Source organism: Ailuropoda melanoleuca, chromosome 15, assembly GCF_002007445.2.
Source record: "Ailuropoda melanoleuca isolate Jingjing chromosome 15, ASM200744v2, whole genome shotgun sequence".
NCBI lineage: Eukaryota > Metazoa > Chordata > Mammalia > Carnivora > Ursidae > Ailuropoda > Ailuropoda melanoleuca.
In genome coordinates this window covers 28109290-28115625 of record NC_048232.1, presented here as the reverse complement: position 1 = coordinate 28115625, position 6336 = coordinate 28109290, and the positions used below count along the sequence as shown (strand labels likewise).

General features: G+C 45.8%; 1 protein-coding gene across 7 annotated transcripts in view; it reads left to right on the top strand.

Annotated features, from left to right (window-relative positions):
- Window positions 1–1904: 1904 nt before the first annotated feature.
- Window positions 1905–6336, top strand: part of ARHGAP12 (Rho GTPase activating protein 12) — a 114255-nt gene continuing 109823 nt past the window's right edge. For all 7 annotated transcript variants that reach the window (XM_034644351.1, XM_002920453.4, XM_034644350.1 and 4 more), the window contains exon 1: window positions 1905–2041. The gene's annotated coding sequence lies outside the window, so the exon portion shown is untranslated. The remainder of the gene's footprint in view (window positions 2042–6336) is intronic.

Here is a 6336-nt window from a genome sequence, read left to right as displayed (position 1 = left end):
ATCCTGAGCACAGGCGCCAGACATATGCTACTGGTGTTATTTAAAAACTAACTAGAGGCAGTGTTGCAAATGATTTCAGAGCTCTCCATCAGGTCCTTTTCAAACAACACACTTGGGTGAGAGCTCTTTTTATCTGATTCCATCTGCTGTTGGTAGTGATCAGCATACTGTGGGCATTGTGGTATCATCTGAGATTATGTTGTGAAATAGGAAGTAGAGTTGCAGGCGGATCAGCAAGTATATGCAAACTGTTCAGTTCTCTCTCTTGCGGAAACCAAGGGTGCCCAGTTCAGGTTTGGGGAGTAGGGAAGATAAAAGTTATCAGCAAGTTCCTGACACGGCACAGTTTACTTTTCACAGTCGTTCCTTGTTTTGGTTCTAGAAAGAGATCACGAGGGATTCTATGGCTGATAGTCTCGGAAGCATAGAGTAGCACTGCTCCATATGCTGAACAAGGGGATAGAAAGGGAAAATGTTAGAAACTGAAGAAGACAGAAAAAACCATCAGTGACAAGGAAAGGGTAGTAGCAAGTGCAATGACAGAGACAGTATGGTCTCCGGCCTTTTTTTTTTTTTTTTAAATATTTTTCCTTTCTAAAAGGAAAATCTTTTAAACTTTAGCACCTCCCCCTCATTAGATTTAATTTAATAAGAAGGTGGAAAACTACAGCTCTTAAAATCTTGCCAATATCCCAGTGGGTTCTTTGCAGCCATTAAAAAACAACAAACAGGGAGTTCAGCTTATGAGAAGGACACCAGACACAATGGCATCTTTAGGTATGAGGTGAAGAACAGAAAAGGGCCCATTCCAGAGAGTGGCCCCCCAATCATACCCGGCCTTTTCTTTTTTTTTTTTTTAAATTCTGGTATCATTAAAATTTCATCCCGCACCATAATAGACACACTCAACAACTGGTTACTGAATGACTGGTTTCTTATGCCCTAATACTTATGAGTTAGTTTTCCTCACAGTCATTGAATTTAGGGCTAGAGGAAGGAGGGGGCTTTTCGTTCAGTCAACACGCTCCTTTGACAACTGAGGTCGAGAAGTGACAAAGGCAGAAGCTAGGTGTCTTTCCCAGATCCCCAGTCCAGTACAACTGCTGCCATAGGATCACCCCCACATGAAAAAACCTTTCATGCCTCTGACTTCTGGATTCTGTGCTGCAGAACTGCAAACGCTGCAAACTGTGATGACTTTGGCCAATGACACTGTGGCCCTTGGGCTTACACACAGCAGGCCCCGTGGGCAGCTTAATGAGTGGTTATGCTGCTTTGGAGCAGCCTGACCATGGAGCGGCCGCTCCTGGGTCCCCAGGGCCTTCGTCAGCCCTGAGTGTGCACAGCTGGTGAAGCAATCTGCCCTGGTGGCCCCAGCGGACAGCTCCGCATGGCCCTAGTAAATGGACTCAGTGTCTCCAGAGCTCCATTTCGTCCCCTTGAAGTGGCGTGTGGCACTTTTTCCGAGTCTCCCCGCGGGATTTCCGGGGCCGTGAACGACTGACCTACGTCTGGCAGCAGCTCCCAGCAGGCCAGTGGGCCTAGAAAGGGAGCGGGCAGGGCCCACCGTCCCTCTTTTCCTGGCTCCGTTCCTGCCACCCTACTGCTCGGTCCGTTTCCCGTTCGCCCTTCCCTCGTTTTCTCCCGAGCGTTTTCTCTCAACGTTTCCCACTTCGTGTTTACAAAGTGTTTACGCCCACTTGGCGGGCAGCAACCTCACCACCCGAGCCCCTTATCCAGTCCCCCCGCCTCCCCGCCCTTCTCCCAGATCCACCTCCGCCGATTCACCCCGCGCCGCCCGGGTCGTCACGTGAGCCCCGCCCCGCCCCCTGCCCGTCACGTGAGCCACCAGCCCCGCCCCGCCCCCGCGCCGGCGCGCTCCGACGTGCCCTGGAACTTACCCTCCCTCGGAGACCAGCCTGCGGGGACGCGCCGGCCGCGGCCGCCGCCGTGTGAGCGCCCTTCAGGCTCCCGTCGGCGTCCCGCAGACCCCGTGCTAGTACAAGAGGGAGCTGCCTCCTGCGAGGCCGTCGTGCTCTCGGTAAGGTGGCGGGACGCGGGTCCCCGTGGACCGAGGGCAGGTTGGTGAGGTGCTGCACAAAGGCGTCCGCGGCCGGGGCTGTGCCCGCCGAGGGCGGCGGAGTTAGGGGGAGGTGTGTGCGGGAGGCGCGTTGGCGCGGAGGTGAGCGCGAGGTGCGGCCGGGGGCGTCGCGGGAGGGGTCGGGGCGCAGGGTGGGCCCGGGGGGAAGGGGAGACGTTGCCAGCCCATTGGCTGACGTGGGCGAGAGGGTTTAAATGGCTCGAAGTTGTGGCTCCTCTGCCCCCCGGGTTCCCTGACTTCCTGTGTGAGGGCAGCGCCCGCCCGCCCCGCCCCTAGGAAGGAGGGCGTCGGTGTGTGTGTGTGTGTGTGTGTAAAAGGCAGGCTGGTGCCGCCCTCTTTCCTCGCCCTCTGCAGCTGCGTGTGCCCGCTTTCTAACTGCTGTAGGGTGTGCAAACCTCCGCCCACCCAGGGAGCCCACCTGGGGCCTCCCCTCGAGGACTGCGACTGCTGACCTTAAACTGGTACTTTCGTCTCTGCAGTCTTTAGAGGTGCCCCGCCTCTGTTGAATGGACACTTGGCTACTCTCGCTCTTCTGGGAGCAATCTCATCAAAGTCCTTGAATTAAAAAAAAATACTCTATACAAGCGTGCTGCCCTCCTCCCATTTCAGCGTAGTTGATTGTCTTCCAAGAGTGGCTGTCCTTTACGTGTTGTATCTTAAGTTACTGCAGACCCTCCGAGAAGAAATGTCTGCAGGGTCATCATTACAGAAAAACGCACGGCCTTCAGTTTCAGAGGCTTGTGATGTTTTCCTTCTGGCTGCAGCAGCAGTTTTTAAATGCATTTGCAAAGGTTAAAGCAAAATGTTTGAAAGCATAGCTTTAGGAAAGTTCTGATGTCATTCCAAGTAAAGTGTTTATGATGGGTGAAGGCAGCTAACACTCGAATTGCTTTATGGTTAATTACGATACACGAGAGCAGCTTTTATCGAATATTTATGCACATATTCCTAAGGGAAGGAAATGTGGAGGAAGGCGCATCAAGTGAGGAGTCACTCACTTCTGGTTCAGATTCAGCCACACTTCCGAAGGTGAGACCTCGGAAGACTCAGGGTTAGAATGGAAGGTTGTTAGTATCAAGCCCCTACCCACGCCTGTTTTCTCCTGAGAACTTTGGAGACGGTGGCCTAGAGCTGTTATTTATTTGTCCATATCCAGTGTTCCTTACCTGATCTATAGGAAGGTGTGTTACAGAATGGGCCATGTTTCTGTACGTTTTCTTGTCTGAGTAGACATTCCGGCTGGTGGTGCTAGTGATTTTCTCTTTTCCTATGTTTTGAAATGACTTGAAAACGTTTCAGAACAGGAATTTGAGAGCCCAGCACAGTGCCTAAAAAGCAGGATCTGAAGACTTAACCTTGAGCCATGCACCCTGAAGAGCCAGACAACCTGGATGGATATGTGTGACCCATGGTTGCATGTAGCTTTTTGCTTTGGAGGTGTTTCTTGGGGGAAAAAATAAAGTGTAATGGAACCGATTATATGTGTGTGTGTGTGTGTATGCCCAGTATTTGTTGATAGGTTTCTCTTCGTACTTTATAGCCAGAAAAGGTGGAAAAGGTTGCTAACTCATTGATTCTTAATATGCCATTTGTAAAGATTAGTTATCCATATATAGTCAATATGTATCTTTAGGTTTTTGTTTTTAACTTACTATACCATTTGTGAGGCACAAGTGAAAACGTGCTATAAATGCTGTAGAAAAACAGCTTATGATTTGTAGTTAATCATTTGGTTTTCATTTCATTAATTACAAAGTTTCTGTTTGGTGCTTTTTAAAATAGGTGGATAGACCATGGACTTTACAAATTTATGTACTTGAAGTTGTGCAGTTGACATTCCTGAGAATAATAGGGTAATAAAAATTTTAAATTGACTGAAATAAAACAGTGAATATAGTGATGTCTAAAATCCTTACGTGGCACTACCAGTATTTTGCTTACCTGAGAAAATTGGTACTAAGAAAAGGTAACTTAAGGTGAATCTGCCCAAAATGGACAATACCGTTTTCTAGTCGTGGGAAAGAAAAGTGAAATTAAACTTTTATTTAATCTTATATTTAACATTTTAAGTTTTAATTCCAAATATGCACTGTTTTGTGGAATGAATCAGACATAAAATGTATGATAGTATCACATAGCATTATTGTATTTCAAATCATGCTTTTCAGATCATCCTCTTTTGAGGAGTCCATTGGGCCTCAATGGACTTTGTGGTTTTTCTTTTCTTCAGCTGTTAACTGGTCTGATTATGCCACATCCTCAGTTGTGGATGGCCTTGCTGTGATTCAGCCATTTCCCTCTTACTTTTATTGACTTAACAAATATCTTGCAGTTTCAGTTTGCAGTTGATTAGCTTTTTATTTGAACCAAACTGCCAAATGCTGACGTGTCTAAGTATCCCTTCCCTGTTGATAATTAGTGCTTCTCAAACTTTAATGTGCATTGGAATCACCTGGACTTCTAACAAGCCCCCAGGTGATACCCTTGCTGCTCTACTGCCCAGACTACAAACTACTGCGGTCCAGTAGAAATACAATGCCAGTCACCTGTGTAACCTTATTTTTATTTTTATTTAAGTAATCTCTACACCCAGCGTGGGTCGCGAACTCGACCCAGAGATCAAGAGTTGCATGCTCAGCCAGGTGCCCCTCACCTATGTAATTGTAAAGCTTTTTTTAGTACTCACATGCTAAAGGTAAAAGGGGGAAAAAAACCCAAGTGCAATAAATTTTTTTATCATCTCATCATGTTATCAACATGATTCTTTTATTCAGACTAAGTCTTCAAATCTTCAGTATATTTTACATATACAGGGCATCTCAGTTTAGATCAGCCACACTTAAAATGCTCAGTAGCCACGTTTGGCTAGTGGCTATTGTATTGAACGTCACTTCTGGAGTCTAGAATCTAGACCAGTGCTATTCACCGTGTATTTTTAGATTGGCCCCATCAGTGTCCTTTGGGAACTTGCTAGAAATGCAAATTTTTGGGCTCCACCTCATACTGCTTTCGTTAGGAATGTCTGGGTTTCAGTAACTTGTGTTTTAAAAACTACGGGATAGGACTACAAAATGTATATGTGGTATTCTGGATGGGATCCTTGAACAGAAGTCCATTAGGGGAAAACTAAGGAAGTCCGAATAGAGCATGGATGTTATTATGCTCAGTATTGGTTCACTGACTGTGACAAATGTACTATGCTAACATAAGATGTTAATGGTGGGAGAAACTGTATATAGGGTATATGGGAATTCTCTGTACTATGTTTGCAAATCTAGAACTCATCTGAAGTTTTTTTAGAGAAGCGCTCTGGGTGATTCCACTGCTCACTAAGAGTTTGAGAAGCCTTGATCTAGATCACTGATAGGGCCTACACTATTGCACCTTGAACGGGTAGGATAGAGGCTAGGTTTAGGTTTGGTGGGGTAAAAATAATAGTATTGTGTAAGAAGAGCTAAAATCTGTAAAGTATTAAGTGCTTTACACATATTTACTTATTTGATTCTCTCAATATGTAGTATCTACTGTTAATAAGCTCCATTTCGCAAATGAAAGAAAACGAGGCTCAGAGAGGTTAAGTGACTTGTCTTAGATCACATAGCTAGGAAGAGGCAGAGGCAGGTGCCTTTGAGGAGGGACTGATTTTATAAGCCATCAGTTAATTTGTCAGTATTTTTTTACTCACAGCTCTTTTTTTTTTTTTTAAGATTTATTTATTTATTTTAGAGGGAGAGCAAGCAAGCACAACCATGTGTGCAGTGGGGAGGGGCAGAGGGGGAGAGTCTGAATCTGACTTTGTGCTGTGTGTGGAGCCCATCGCGGGGCTCCATCTCACAATCCTGAAATCATGACCCGAGCTGAAACCAAGAGTTGGACGCTAAATGACTTCGCCACCTGGCACCCCTGCAACTTTTGGTTTTTTGAGAAAGCAGTGATCAGTGTGGATACTCTGTATCATGCCTTATGGTTTACAGAGTACTTTTCTCTTTTCCATTCTCACAAGAATCCTTTGAGATTTGTATTGTTTGTTTTACAGGTAGGTTAAGGTGCTCAGAGTCTGAGCACCAAAAAATGGCAAATCCTAGATTTAAATTTCAGGCGTCTAACCCTGAGTTCTGTGCTCTTTTGCCACAGAAGGATTTAGAATATATTTTGCAGTTAGAGTGGTATCTTTAAAAGTTTGCTGAAAATTATCAATATTTTGCTATATATTACTGGTTTGTTCAAAAAATCAG